Source organism: Xenopus tropicalis, chromosome 3 (genome assembly GCF_000004195.4).
Source record: "Xenopus tropicalis strain Nigerian chromosome 3, UCB_Xtro_10.0, whole genome shotgun sequence".
Classification (NCBI taxonomy): domain Eukaryota; kingdom Metazoa; phylum Chordata; class Amphibia; order Anura; family Pipidae; genus Xenopus; species Xenopus tropicalis.
The window spans coordinates 8,506,679-8,523,202 of record NC_030679.2 but is presented as its reverse complement, the minus strand read 5'-3'; the positions used below and the strand labels follow the sequence as shown (position 1 = coordinate 8,523,202).

The following is a 16,524-nucleotide window of genomic DNA, read 5'->3' as shown; positions in this document are numbered from 1 at the left end:
TAACATGGGTGTGGTTTCAAGTGGGTGTGGTTTTAAAAAGGGGAGTGGTCAAAACTAGCTTCCATTATCGGCCCTCAACCACGGAGGCAGGAAAAATTCCGGCCCTCGGTACCACAGAAGTTGGACAGCACTGACATAGGGGCAAAAAGTTAAAGAATAATATCACAAGAGCTCAATGCCAGAGGTAAATACCACTGTATACAGACATGGAGATTCTCCCCTCTGGGGAACGGTGCCAAGCTATGCCCCAGTCCTGGAAATCTCGTGGCACACAGGAGCTTAAAGGTGGCCATACACGCTGAGATCGCCAAGCAAGCGGATCTTCTCCAGATATCCCCACTTGGCCCTGGGTCCAAATGATCGAATTAGAACGACGGGTATAGGCGTCATTTGGTTTGGAGAGCGAATCAACAAGCCAATGCGGTCCTCAATCCGACAATTTTTAAACCTGCCCGATCGATATCTGGGCAATTTCAGGCCAGATATCGGTCGGGCAGGCCAGTCGTTAGTGCCCCTACACGGGCCGATAAGCTGCTGAGCCGGTCTAAGGGACCCATATCGGCAGCTAAAATCGGCCTGTGTATGGGGACCTTTAATCTCCACTGCCATTTAGGCTGGCAAATCACTCAAGCTCAGCAAAGGTACTTGCCATTAATATTAATGTAAATATATGCACCTGTGAGTAAAAGTATGGGACCCCTTATCCGGAAACCCGTTGTTCAGAACGTTCCAAATTATGGAAAGGCCATCTCCCATAGCAAGGGAGATATAAGCAAACAATTAAATTTTTTTTAAAATTATTTCCTCTCTGTAATAATAAAACAGTACCTTGTACTTGATCCTTAGTGCTATTGGACTTACTCCTCCATTCTAAACTGCCCCCACCCTGGAACGTGAATACATCGCACTCAAATAGCAAGTGCTCTCTTGGACACATGACAGCTGCTGACGGGTGCTGTGCTGTTCTTGATAAGAGCGGAACGTGGCTCTGGATAGCAAGCTCTGGTGCACAGGGTGCAGCTGATAAAACTCCCCACAGTCACTAGAGACCACCCTAAGCATTTCTAAGGGGGGCCACTGCCAGGGGTAACACCTAAGGCTGATTTTGTGGTTAGACAGACAGTGCTTCCGTCTGGTACTGTTATGATTTAAGGAGAAAGTGACACTTAGAAGGCCTGGATCATTACTGTTATAGGGCTGCAAAGTTGCCCATAGTGTGCCTCATCTTGTTAGGCCATCTTTTGTGTGTCAATGGCACTGCACATGCTCAGTGGGCTGCTTGCTGGAAAGCTAGGGTTAGGGGTTGTGGGAAATCAACAACACATTAGGATAGAGTAAGGTTACATTTGTCATACAAGTTAATGCTTTCAGATTATTAATTATTTTTAGTGCACAGTATCAGCGCCAGATTTCTTTTCAGGCACCCATAAGCCACCACCTTTCTCCACCCGCCTCGGCTGGGCAGCATGCTGCCCCAAAATTTTTGCTACCCTAGACCCAGGCCTTTGTGGCCTCGCCACACATCCGGGCCTGCACAGTATACAGCCTAATAATATGAAATTTATAGTGTGTAGATCAGTGATCCCCAACCAGTGGCTCAGGAGTAACATGTTGCTCCCCAACCCCTTGGATGTTGCTCCCAGGAGGCTCAAAGTAGGTGCTCATTTTTGAATTTCTGGCTTGGAGGCAAGTGTTGATTGTATAGAACCCAGTGTAAAGCCAAACAGAGCCTTCAATAGGCTACCAGTCCACATAGCGGCTACCATATAGCCAATTATAGCCCTTATTTGCTACCCCCAGGAACTTTATCCATGCTTGCGTTGCTCCCCAACACTTTTTACACTTGAATGTGCCTCACGAGTATAAAAGTTTGGGGATCCCTGGTGTAGATACCGTATACTGTGAGTAAAGGTGCCGATACACGTGAAGATTTGGAATGGATCTTCTCCCGATATCCCCACCTACGGGTGGGCGATATCGGGGAACATTTAGGCTAATGATCGAATTATAATGGTGGCAATGGAGCAGTCGGTTTGGGGACCGTATCAACGAGCCGATGCGGTCCCCGATCCGACTGAATCTTTTAACCTGCCCGATCGATATCTGCCCAATTTCAGGCCAGATATCGGTTGGGTATGGTTGTCATTTCTGCCCCTACACGGGCCGATAAGCAGACGAATCGGTCCAAGGGACCCATATCACCAGCTACAATTGGCCCGTGTATGGGGGCCTTGAGTCCCTAAGCTCAGGTAAGTGACAGCAGCCCAGAGGAATCAGCAGCAAAGAAGATGAAGGGCTACTGGGGGTATTTTCAGTGGCACGGATCTTTATGCTTAAGGGTTATGGTACAAGTACAGCATTTCTAGCCTAATTTTTTTTAAGTTGTAATTCTCCGTTAAACAACAAGCTGAAGAACTACAGAACAAAGAACTGTATTTTTTTTTTTTTTTTTTTTTGCTAGCACTTATTAAAAATGACAAGGGCAACTTTTCCTTTTACAGCAAAAGATTACAAGGTGACCCCCCAGCACAGGCAGCAATGCAAATGAACACTCACATGTATAGAAGGATAAACAACTCACTATCACAGGAAGCAGTGAAACCGCTAATAATGTTGTGAGAAACTGTGGGGAGAAAGTGCAGCGTTTATTGTCATTGCTGTTACTAAAGGGAAGCTGTACCAGTGCAGGAATGGCTGCCCCCGGGGCTACACAGCGGGGTATTTATATAAACTATAGTAGGGTTTCTGTAGCAAACACCCCAGCTGTACCAGTGCAGGAACGGCTGCCCCCGGGGCTACACAGCGGGGTATTTATATAAACTATAGTAGGGTTTCTGTAGCAAACACCCCAGCTGTACCAGTGCAGGAACGGCTGCCCCCAGGGCTACACAGCGGGGTATTTATATAAACTATAGTAGGGTTTCTGTAGCAAACACCCCAGCTGTACCAGTGCAGGAACGGCTGCCCCCGGGGCTACACAGCGGGGTATTTATATAAACTATAGTAGGGTTTCTGTAGCAAACACCCCAGCTGTACCAGTGCAGGAACGGCTGCCCCCGGGGCTACACAGCGGGGTATTTATATAAACTATAGTAGGGTTTCTGTAGCAAACACCCCAGCTGTACCAGTGCAGGAACGGCTGCCCCCAGGGCTACACAGCGGGGTATTTATATAAACTATAGTAGGGTTTCTGTAGCAAACACCCCAGCTGTACCGGAGCAGGAATGGCTGCCCCCGGGGCTACACAGCGGGGTATTATATAAACTATAGTAGGGTTTCTGTAGCAAACACCCCAGCTGTACCAGTGCAGGAATGGCTGCCCCCGGGGCTACACAGCGGGGTATTTATATAAACTATAGTAGGGTTTCTGTAGCAAACACCCCAGCTGTACCAGTGCAGGAATGGCTGCCCCGGGGCTACACAGCAGGGTATTTATATAAACTATAGTAGGGTTTCTGTAGAAAACACCCCAGCTGTACCAGTGCAGGAACGGCTGCCCCCGGGGCTACACAGCGGGGTATTTATATAAACTATAGTAGGGTTTCTGTAGAAAACACCCCAGCTGTACCAGTGCAGGAACGGCTGCCCCCGGGGCTACACAGCGGGGTATTTATATAAACTATAGTAGGGTTTCTGTAGCAAACACCCCAGCTGTACCAGTGCAGGAATGGCTGCCCCCCGGGGCTACACAGCGGGGTATTTATATAAACTATAGTAGGGTTTCTGTAGCAAACACCCCAGCTGTACCAGTGCAGGAATGGCTGCCCCCGGGGCTACACAGCGGGGTATTTATATAAACTATAGTAGGGTTTCTGTAGCAAACACCCCAGCTGTACCAGTGGCAGGAACGGCTGCCCCCGGGGCTACACAGCAGGGTATTTATATAAACTATAGTAGGGTTTCTGTAGAAAACACCCCAGCTGTACCATTGCAGGAACGGCTGCCCCCGGGGCTACACAGCGGGGTATTTATATAAACTATAGTAGGGTTTCTGTAGCAAACACCCCAGCTGTACCAGTGCAGGAATGGCTGCCCCCGGGGCTACACAGCGGGGTATTTATATAAACTATAGTAGGGTTTCTGTAGCAAACACCCCAGCTGTACCAGTGCAGGAACGGCTGCCCCCGGGGCTACACAGCAGGGTATTTATATAAACTATAGTAGGGTTTCTGTAGCAAACACCCCAGCTGTACCGGAGCAGGAATGGCTGCCCCCGGGGCTACACAGCGGGGTATTTATATAAACTATAGTAGGGTTTCTGTAGCAAACACCCCAGCTGTACCAGTGCAGGAATGGCTGCCCCCGGGGCTACACAGCGGGGTATTTATATAAACTATAGTAGGGTTTCTGTAGCAAACACCCCAGCTGTACCAGTGCAGGAATGGCTGCCCCCGGGGCTACACAGCGGGGTATTTATATAAACTATAGTAGGGTTTCTGTAGCAAACACCCCAGCTGTACCAGTGCAGGAACGGCTGCCCCCGGGGCTACACAGCAGGGTATTTATATAAACTATAGTAGGGTTTCTGTAGAAAACACCCCAGCTGTACCATTGCAGGAACGGCTGCCCCCGGGGCTACACAGCGGGGTATTTATATAAACTATAGTAGGGTTTCTGTAGCAAACACCCCAGCTGTACCAGTGCAGGAATGGCTGCCCCCGGGGCTACACAGCGGGGTATTTATATAAACTATAGTAGGGTTTCTGTAGCAAACACCCCAGCTGTACCAGTGCAGGAATGGCTGCCCCCGGGGCTACACAGCGGGGTATTTATATAAACTATAGTAGGGTTTCTGTAGCAAACACCCCAGCTGTACCAGTGCAGGAATGGCTGCCCCTGGGGCTACACAGCGGGGTATTTATATAAACTATAGTAGGGTTTCTGTAGCAAACACCCCAGCTGTACCAGTGCAGGAATGGCTGCCCCCGGGGCTACACAGCGGGGTATTTATATAAACTATAGTAGGGTTTCTGTAGCAAACACCCCAGCTGTACCGGTGCAGGAACGGCTGCCCCCAGGGCTACACAGCGGGGTATTTATATAAACTATAGTAGGGTTCCTGTAGCAAACACCCCAGCTGTACCAGTGCAGGAATGGCTGCCCCCGGGGCTACACAGCGGGGTATTTATATAAACTATAGTAGGGTTTCTGTAGCAAACACCCCAGCTGTACCAGTGCAGGAATGGGCTGCCCCCGGGGCTACACAGCGGGGGTATTTATATAAACTATAGTAGGGTTTCTGTAGCAAACACCCGAGCTGTACCAGTGCAGGAACGGCTGCCCCCGGGGCTACACAGCGGGGGTATTTATATAAACTATAGTAGGGTTTCTGTAGCAAACACCCCAGCTGTACCAGTGCAGGAATGGCTGCCCCCGGGGCTACACAGCGGGGTATTTATATAAACTATAGTAGGGTTTCTGTAGCAAACACCCCAGCTGTACCAGTGCAGGAATGGCTGCCCCCGGGGCTACACAGCGGGGTATTTATATAAACTATAGTAGGGTTTCTGTAGCAAACACCCCAGCTGTACCAGTGCAGGAATGGCTGCCCCCGGGGCTACACAGCGGGGTATTTATATAAACTATAGTAGGGTTTCTGTAGCAAACACCCCAGCTGTACCAGTGCAGGAATGGCTGCCCCTGGGGCTACACAGCGGGGGGGTTATTTTATATAAACTATAGTAGGGTTTCTGTAGCAAACACCCCAGCTGTACCAGTGCAGGAATGGCTGCCCCGGGGCTACACAGCGGGGGTATTTATATAAACTATAGTAGGGTTTCTGTAGCAAACACCCCAGCTGTACCGGTGCAGGAACGGCTGCCCCCAGGGCTACACAGCGGGGTATTTATATAAACTATAGTAGGGTTCCTGTAGCAAACACCCCAGCTGTACCAGTGCAGGAATGGCTGCCCCCGGGGCTACACAGCGGGGTATTTATATAAACTATAGTAGGGTTTCTGTAGCAAACACCCCAGCTGTACCAGTGCAGGAATGGCTGCCCCCGGGGCTACACAGCGGGGTATTTATATAAACTATAGTAGGGTTTCTGTAGCAAACAACCGTATCGAAGATTTATCGTGGGCAACTAATCTCCCCTTGTGCCACTGCCCTAAAGTTCTGCTTTTTCCCTCTACTGGGTATCAGGTAAGTCATTTATACTTTCCATCTCCTTTATAGTCAACAGCTTACACACATAGATAGTGTTTCTGCACTGGCAGACAAAACTCAATTTGAGAAATTAGCCTCGAACTATGTTTGCTTGGCTCGGTGTCCACAGCAACCTTGTAGCACATAAATTGCAGGTCTGAAGAAGGTAGAACACAATGCCCAATAATAATAATAAAAAAAAAAAAAAAGTAATCGTTTGCTTGGGACCAAGGGTAGTCCGGATAAGGGGTCTTTCCATAATTTGGATCTCCGTACCTTAACCCAATAATTCAAACCCAATAGAACTGTTTTGCCTCCAATAAGGGGTAATTATATCTTAGTTGGGATCAAGTACAGGTACTGTTTTATTATTACAGAGAAAAGGGAATCATTTAACCATGAAATAAACCCAATAGGGCTGTTCTGCCCCCAATAAGGGGTAATTATATCTTAGTTGGGATCAAGTACATGTACTGTTTTATTATTACAGAGAAAAGGGAATCATTTAACCATTAAATAAACCCAATAGGGCTGTTCTGCCCCAATAAGGGGTAATTATATCTTAGTTGGGATCAAGTAAAGGTACTGTTTTATTATTACAGAGAAAAGGGAATCATTTAACCATTAAATAAACCCAATAGGGCTGTTCTGCCCCCAATAAGGGGTAATTATATCTTAGTTGGGATCAAGTACAGGTACTGTGTTATTATTACAGAGAAACTGAGCTTTTTGGATAATGGGTTTCCCATACCTGTACCAATAGTTTTTACTATGTTTAAACTATCATGTCCATTACTGTAATTTATTTATACCCTCGTCACCCGTCGCTTTGCAGCATTCCCATTAAGCTGTCTGCATGTTATTGTATTTAATGATGAACGCAACTTGGAAAAAAAAAAAAAAAAAATCAAATTAGCAACAGGAAACTTATTTATACCTTCAAATCGTTAAGTGGATGTCTCTAAGTACCCTGCATTGCTATAGGATACGCCGGCCCTTTAAAAAGGACAATAGAGCTCGCTGACACAGGGCTGAACTTTATATGAAAATAGCCCCGGCCCTTCAGAGACCATAAACAAGCTCGGTTAAGTGTGTTTAGCAGCCCTGTACTTGCCAAAGGAGCTTGCGTATAACATGGTTAAAAATAGCCCGGTGACCGCACAAAACGCGGCATCCGATTTCTCACAGGGGATGAATCACTTAGGGCTCCGTATGTGCCCAGCACCCAACCAGCGCGGGGAGCAACACCAGGGAACCCACTGCACCCACAGGGACCAGTCTGGGATAAAATACAAGCACTGAATTATCAGTATGTTACAAGATACAACATCCAAGTTATTCCTTTAAAGGGGACCTGTCACCCTAATAAATAATTCCAAATTTATGTCTATCATGTTAGTTGAGCAAAATAAACGTTACTTACACTATATAGATTGTTCAATTTTTTTTCCTTAAGTTTTGTGTGCACTGTTATTAAGGCAAAGCTTTGTATCACCCCAAAATCTTATGCATTTGCCATCTGGGTGATATCTACGAAGTGCTGAATGGAAAGTTAAAGTAACTGCCTTCGGCATAGGAGGCGGGGCAGGCCATATATGATTGAAAGCTCAGATTTTTAAATACATTTATCACAGGTATGGATGATTTAATTAAAGAAAGAATTTGGGTTTCATGTTTGGGTTTTACTATACAGATTTTTGTGTGTGGGTGAGGGGTCCCCTTTAGAGATCAAGCAGACCTGTCACCCACACATAAAAATCTGTATAATAAAAGTCCTTTTCAAATTAAACATGAAACCAAAACACCTTTCTTTCTTAACACATCCATAACCATTATAAAGCCATTTAAAAATCCCAGCTGTCAATCATATATTGTTTTAGGCATAGAGGCGGGGCAGACAATTGCTTTCACTTTCCATTCAGCACTCACTTTTCCCGCTCCCTCCTCACTATCTAATTGTGTAGCCTTTGCATGGACATGGGCATCAGGTCCCCCATTCTGGCACATAAACAAGATTTTGGGGTGATATAAAGCTTGCCTTAATAACAGAACCTACAAAATGGTGCCTGCCAGCTTGCGGTGATTGTGTAATTCCAAGACTAAAGGAAACAAAATGATGTAAATGATGTTTATTTTTGCTTGACAAACACAACAGAACAGAATTTGGTATTATTTCTTAGGGTGAAAGGTCCCCATTAAGCAGTCACACTTGAAAGATAAGACTTTTCTGCACCAGTGCCTAGATTTGCAGGTCAAACACTAGCAGTGAAGTACATATATATATATACACACACACATACTGCTGGCATTTGGACTGGCATTTAAATTCCTTCATAATCTACTGTACTAAAAGGTTCCAACACACGCCGCCTGCAACGCCAGCGCGGGAATAAGATGTTCTGTATAACTGGTAAACAGAGCCCAGTCAGGTGGTTCAGTCCAAGCCAGAGAGGGTGGAAATATATTTGTTCCCTCAACTCAATTGTGGGTTGCACGCTACAAAAACATTATCATCCACTCGTACAGTAATGGACATGTAAGTAAAATAAATAGAACAGCGGGACAGGCAGGAAAATGCTCCGACGCTTTATAAACAACAAAGGCTGATGCACCGGCAGCTACAATGTGACTCACTGCCTCGTACCAACCCTTTCCCCTCCAATATTCACCGATACAGGGAGGGAGCGTATTATTATTATTATCATCAACATTTATTTATAAAGCGCCAACATATTCCGCAGCGCTGTACAATAAGTGGGTTACATACATTGGGCATACAGAGTAACATATAAAGCAATCAATAACCGATACAGGAGGGGAAGGGAGCCCTGCCCAAAAGAGCTTACAATCTACAAGGAGTAACATATAAAGCAATCAGTAACCGATACAGGAGGGGAAGAGAGCCCTGCCCCAAAGAGCTTACACTCTACAAGGAGAAACGGTGGGAATCGCTGGCATGTTATTGTGCATGAGGTGTAACTACTATTTAACTGTAACTGCATAATAATGGAGTCTGAGTTTAAACAGTGATAAACGGCCAAACAATCTGTCCCCAAGGTCAAACACATGCGGAGAGATTTCAATCCTTCACATCATGCTCAAGAATAAGCACTCACCCCAAATCCCTCCCTAACTGGCTTCAGGCTGGGCCCCCTTAGCCCATAACAAGGTTACAGATATATAGAAACATTGGGGTAACAGTCACCCTGCTATAGTTCCAGGGGTACCCAGGGCACAAATAAGCACTCACCCCAAATCCCCCCCTAACTGGCCTTCAGGCTGGGCCCCCTTAGCCCATAACAAGGTTACAGATATATAGAAACATTGGGGTAACAGTCACCCCGCTATAGTAACCAATTTCCCCTGCCAGACAATACAGAGGGACGGTCAGTATGACTCAGTACAAATTGTAGGACCGGTAGCTCAGGCTGAAAACAACTCTGATGGAAGGGTGTTTACGCTAAGACGCCCCATGACAGCTAACGAAGCAGCGATATTCCAAGAGATGCTAATTATGACAGCCCCTGCACACTAACGAAGAAAGAAAGGGAGGGGGGCGACCAACTTAAATTAACCCACGATGATCAAGACACTGTCAAAATGAAGTAGAACTACAACTCCCAGCACTCTCAAGCTGCACCAATTGTGAATAACAGATTCCTGTAGAGCCGATTCCTTGCCTAGGGAGTGCCGGCCCGGTTGGAGGGATATAGGAGACCCCGGCTGGTCTATAGGATCCATATACTGAATGAAGTTGTACCAAGTCCTGTCTGCCAATGGTGACCTTCATACAAATCACTTTGCCGCAGCCAATCCCATTGCACAATTACGTGCCACAGAGGTAGTGGTGACAATGAGCGGCTACTGGGCAGAGATGGCAAGCAGCCCAGAATACAGAAGTAAAGTGCACCCTGGGAAGGGTGTGAAAACCATCTTATATCTCCAGCTGATGTTGAACTACAACTCCCACAATCCCTACAGTTGCACAATAATAGCTGAAGGCTTAATGAGAATTAGGAAGACCCCATGCAGCCTACATTGGGCCCACCCTATGAACCTGTAACATGTGAGTTACCCTTGTATTACATGGAATATAACACAACAGCCCCCCCCCCCCCCCCCCCCCCACTGCCAAAAAGGTCGCCCCTCACCTCTCCCCCATCTCCCCACCGGCCTCACCTCTCCACCGCATCCCGTCTTCGCAGGGCCCCGCCCGGCAAACTCCAGCCGCCTTACAACGCTCTGAGAAGGGCTCTGTGGTGCAACATTGTATCCAGCAGCCGCCGCAGCGCTCTGACAAGGAGACCCCGCCCACCGGGACCGAACGACTGGAATACACAACAGAGGGGACAGCCGCCAAGGGCTAAACTATCTCTAAAAGGAGGCCTGGGAATTTCTATAACCTTTGTTCTGCCCTACTACCGTGTTTAATGCAAACTCGATTTAGCAAGCGGAAAAGCAAAGAGTGAAAAGCGGGCAATTATAATTGCGCCCCCCCCGTGAATGACGCAAGTGGTACGGTCCGCAGTGTTAAAAAAAAAACCACAAGCCATAGAAAGGTGGTTCGAAACAATGGGGCGGGCAACTTAAACGGACCAATGGTGGGAGAGCGGATCAGCTCAGGTACCGCCCACCTGTGTACGAACATAGTTTTAAAGTGATGAGGGTTGGCGGTTTTTCCGCCAAATGGGCTACTAATTTAAAGCCCTGGCGGGTTTTACAAAGTACAAACCCGCCAAGGTACAGTTTTGGGCTATTTTTGGAGCCTTGGCGGGTTTGTAGTTTGGAAACTAGCCAAAGTTTTTTCCCCCCCTTAGTGTGTCTGTCCCAATGCATGCTAGGTAATGTAGTTTTTATCTAATAATTAGCCTACAGCTAGGATTAATATAAAACTACAATACCCAGCATGCAATTGGACAGTATAGACAAAGGCTCCTATTTCTGTTCTATTCAGACTCAACCTGCTCCCTGCTCTATAGGGTATGTGATGGTCACAGGGCTTGGGTCACAGGGGTCACAGGGCTTGGGTAGTGATTATACACTTTATAAAGGCAGGTTTTCCCATATATACTTTTATTTTTTTAGAATTTTTTTTCATTGCACATACTGGGATATTTTTGGGCTACTTACAAGTGGCTTTTGGCTAGTTTTGGGCTGGTTTTAGAACTGACTTTGGCTGGTTTGGAAAAATAAATCTAAGGTATAGGGGGCATTTCCCCCTCTTATGGATTAAGAGGGGGATAGTTGAAAGGGTTATTGTTAAAGGCAATGTACCGATTTAAAAGGGGTTATTGGAAGGCAATGCACCAGTTTAAAGGGGAACTCTGATAGGTAATGTACTGGGCAATGTTCTCCTCCTCCTGCAGTGACAATGCTGTGTGACAGAGCTGTTCCCTGGAGATGGGGGGGGGTAAGAGCAGGAGGCGGATCCCGCGCGTCAGGCAGCCAAGGGCAGTGAGTGGCGCTTAGAGGTAATGAGATTAAGGGAGGCGCAGTGAGACCATCTGACAGCTTCACCTCAGCCTCAAATCCCCCAGGAGATCAGGCCAATGAGATTCCCCTGATCCTCAGCTTCTATCATTAACCTGCAGCCGGGGGCAGATAGCTGCTATTGGGTGCTGCCATCTTGCCCTAATGTTGTTATCAGGGCCGACTTATCACCAACCTGCTGTACTGTCTCCATAGTGCCCTATTGATACTGACTTGCCCTACTGTCTCCATCTTGCCCTACTGATACTGACTTGCCCTACTGTCTCCATCTTGCCCTACTGTCTCCATCTTGCCCTACTGATACTGACTTGCCCTACTGTCTCCATCTTGCCCTACTGATACTGACTTGGCCTACTGTCTCCATCTTGCCCTACTGATACTGACTTGCCCTACTGTCTCCATCTTGCCCTACTGTCTCCATCTTGCCCTACTGATACTGACTTGCCCTACTGTCTCCATCTTGCCCTACTGATACTGACTTGCCCTACTGTCTCCATCTTGCCCTACTGTCTCCATCTTGCCCTACTGATACTGACTTGCCCTACTGTCTCCATCTTGCCCTACTGATACTGACTTGGCCTACTGTCTCCATCTTGCCCTACTGATACTGACTTGCCCTACTGTCTCCATCTTGCCCTACTGTCTCCATCTTGCCCTACTGATACTGACTTGCCCTACTGTCTCCATCTTGCCCTACTGATACTGACTTGGCCTACTGATACTGACTTGCCCTACTGTCTCCATCTTGCCCTACTGATACTGACTTGCCCTACTGTCTCCATCTTGCCCTACTGATACTGACTTGCCCTACTGTCTCCATATTGCCCTACTGATACTGACTTGCCCTACTGTCTCCATATTGCCCTACTGATAATGACTTTGCCCTACTGTCTTCCCCCTTGTCCTACTGTCACCTTCAAGCCCTACTGTTGCCATCTTTCCCTATTGCCACTGACTGCCTACTGTCACCCTCTTGCCCTGCTGTCACCCCCATGTCCTACTGTAACCCCCATTGTCCTACTATCACCCACTTGCCCTACTATCATCTTCTTGCCCTACTATCATCTTCTTGCCCTACTGTCACCCTCTTGCCCTACTGTCACCCTCTTGCCCTACTGTCACCCTCTTGCCCAACTGTCACCCTCTTGCCCCACTGTCACCCTCTTGCCCCACTGTCACCCTCTTGCCCCACTGTGACATTCATCAACTACTGTCACCATTGTGCTACTTTCACCTATTTGTCCTGCTGTCACCCTCATGTCCTACTGTTGCCATCTTGTCCTGCTTTCACCAACGTATCCTGCTAATGCCATTGTGCCCAATTACACACTGTTCCTACGTGCAAGTGCTGCTCTGGTTTGGCCCCGTTTGCCCCTCATGGGACAGGTGTGACACATTGGGACAGTAGCACAGGTTTTCTACAGCAGAACATTAAGCCAAAATACAGAAGCAAAAACAAAACAAAGATAATTATTGTGGAACTATAACTAACAGGCAGCTTTATCTGTCAGACGTTTGGTGGGTTTTGCAGTTGAACTACAATGGAGACCCAGAGGCAGTGGCGTTAGTGGTAGTTCAGGAGAACAATGTGACTTCAGCCCCATTAGGCAACTCCATCTCTGACTTACCTTTACGTTTTTGTGGGCTGAATCCTGACCCCTCTTGTTAATATTGGGTGGGCCAGTTACGAGTTTTTGTGCCCAGTGATATCGTCTAAAAAATTTTTAGTAAAAAAAATAACAAAAGAGTAGGAGCTCCCTCTAGTGGAGAGTGAGAACCATCATTTATCTGTATATGTGTCCTTTATTTATATAGCACCAACTTATTCTGCAGTGCTTTGCAGAGATTGTGCATCATTCCTACCAGTCCCTGACCCAGCGGAGCTTACAATCTAAGGTCCCTATCCCATTCCCATCAGCCCCTGCCCCAGTGAGCTTACAATCTAAGGTCCCTATCACATTCCCATCAGTCCCTGACCCAGCGGAGCTTACAATCTAACTTCCCTATCACATGCAACATGGTCACTTTTCCTCTATATGTTCAGTGGGCCCCTTAGGGGGTCCCAGTGCATCAGCCGACTGTGGATAATTCTGTTCTACCTAACAATACAAAGTAAACCACTGGTACTTCCCATTACCCCTATCTTGCCTTACTATACACACTATCCTATAGATACACTCAGTGAACTCCATTTTGCCTTGCCATACACACTATCCCATAGATATACTCCCCAAACTCCATCTTGCCTTACTATACTCACTATCCTATAGATACACTCCCCAAACTCCATCTTGCCTTGCCATACACACTATCCCATAGATATACTCCCTGAACTTCATCTTGCCTTACTATACACACTATCCTATAGATACACTCCCCAAACTCCATCTTGCCTTACTATACACACTATCCTGTAGATACACTCCCCAAACTCCATCTTGCCTTACTATACACACTATCCTGTAGATATACTCCCCAAACTCCATCTTGCCTTACTATACACACTATCCTATAGATACACTCCCCAAACTCCATCTTGCCTTACTATACACACTATTCTATAGATACACTCCCCAAACTCCATCTTGCCTTACTATACACACTATCCTGTAGATACACTCCCCAAACTCCATCTTGCCTTACAATACACACTATCCTATAAATACACTCCATGAACTCCATCTTGCCTTACAATACACACTATCCTATAGATACACTCCCTGAACTCCATCTTGCCTTACTATACACACTATCCCATAGATACACTCCCTGAACTCCATCTTGCCTTACAATACACACTATCCTATAGATACACTCCCTGAACTCCATCTTGCCTTACAATACACACTATCCTATAGATACACTCCCTGAACTCCATCTTGCCTTACAATACACACTATCCTATAGATACACTCCCTGAACTCCATCTTGCCTTACAATACACACTATCCCATAGATATACTCCCTGAACTTCATCTTGCCTTACTATACACACTATCCTATAGATACACTCCCTGAACTTCATCTTGCCTTACTATATACACTATCCCATAGATACACTCCCTGAACTCCATCTTGCCTTACTATACACACTATCCCATAGATACACTCCCTGAACTCCATCTTGCCTTACTATACACACTATCCCACAGTTACAGCCCTTTAGCGGATGAGAGAGGAAACCTCTGGGCAACAATGGAGGGTCCTTACTATTATCCTGTTTATTTTCTTACAATGTCTAGTGTTTTCCATGTCAGGGTTGCCATGCCAGGAATCCTTACCTGCTGGACAAGGTCATTACGCTCTTTCCCGTCTGATGCTTCATTATAATTCCCCTGCTCCTCCTAATGTCAAGGTCTCTACTCAGTCCCAAATTCATCAGTCACGGAGATAAAGCAAGATTTTCTCGGGGAGCCCCACGTCTCCATCTTGTACCCGCTGGAAGGATCACTGGCTTCCCCATGCTTCTGTCTGTGGTACTCAGTTCGTCATTATCTCCATGGCAACGGAGCTTGCAGCCTCCCTCCCTCCTTACACCCCTCTGGGACCCTGAGCATCTTTGGCAGTGATGGGAATGGGACTGGTACAGCGGCTGCTCCCCTTCTCTGCAGGATCATTTCCTAATTTTACTGCCCCCGGGATGCACCGCGGAACAAACCATAAACAGGTGACTTGCCCTCTTGCCTGTAACGTCACTGCTGGTCCTGACTACATACATTACTGATACTACAATATAGCAGTTCTCAGCTCTCCTCCTGATATGACCCCATTTCCCACAATGCCTTGCATGTTCTGAGGGTAACAAACATAGGAGTACCACATAGCTTATATAAGTAGTCATTTTTTTCTGATCTTCACTAATTTAGTTATACAGGTATAAGATCCCTTGTAATAATAAAACAGTACCTGTACTTGATCCCAACTAAGATATAATTACCCCTTATTGGGGCAGAACAGCCCTATTGGGTTTATTTCATGGTTAAATGATTCCCTTTTCTCTGTAATAATAAAACAGTACCTGTACTTGATCCCAACTAAGATATAATTACCCCTTATTGGGGCAGAACAGCCCTATTGGGTTTATTTCATGGTTAAATGATTCCCTTTTCTCTGTAATAATAAAACAGTACCTGTACTTGATCCCAACTAAGATATAATTACCCCTTATTGGGGCAGAACAGCCCTATTGGGTTTATTTCATGGTTAAATGATTCCCTTTTCTCTGTAATAATAAAACAGTACCTGTACTTGATCCCAACTAAGATATAATTACCCCTTATTGGGGCAGAACAGCCCTATTGGGTTTATTTCATGGTTAAATGATTCCCTTTTCTCTGTAATAATAAAACAGTACCTGTACTTGATCCCAACTAAGATATAATTACCCCTTATTGGGGGCAGAACAGCCCTATTGGGTTTATTTCATGGTTAAATGATTCCCTTTTCTCTGTAATAATAAAACAGTACCTGTACTTGATCCCAACTAAGATATAATTACCCCTTATTGGGGGCAGAACAGCCCTATTGGGTTTATTTCATGGTTAAATGATTCCCTTTTCTCTGTAATAATAAAACAGTACCTGTACTTGATCCCAATGCCCCCTGGCATTTGCCAGTACCCACAGATTGCCAGTCTGGACCTGGTGTCCCTTATACGTGTCCTCCCATATTTGTCTTTTGCCATCACTGATTTAATTATAGGGAAGAAATATTTCTGGGAGTTGTAGTTCAACACGTGGGAGTTGTTTCCTTGCTATAAGTGAATGGAGACGTTAGGGAATGGACACAGAGCCGTTTAATTGATTCCTAAAGGCCAAGTACTCGCTTGCTGGGAGAGCCGGGCAGGAGGCAGTGGTGTGTATAATGGAGACACCCGCAGTGTCTGTC

The 16,524-nt window shown here is 46.2% G+C and overlaps 1 protein-coding gene across 23 annotated transcripts in view; it reads right to left on the bottom strand.

Annotated features, from left to right (window-relative positions):
* Nucleotides 1-15,240, bottom strand: part of mical3 (microtubule associated monooxygenase, calponin and LIM domain containing 3) — a 147,017-nt gene extending 131,777 nt beyond the window's left edge. For 7 of the 23 annotated variants that reach the window (XM_031898579.1, XM_031898577.1, XM_012959365.3 and 4 more), the window contains exon 1: nt 10,327-10,601. The gene's annotated coding sequence lies outside the window, so the exon portion shown is untranslated. Of the gene's footprint in view, nt 1-10,326; nt 10,603-14,918 lie in introns of those variants that run through there. The other 16 variants (XM_031898583.1, XM_012959371.3, XM_012959367.3 and 13 more) reach the window with 9 other exon arrangements.
* Nucleotides 15,241-16,524: the final 1,284 nt, after the last annotated feature.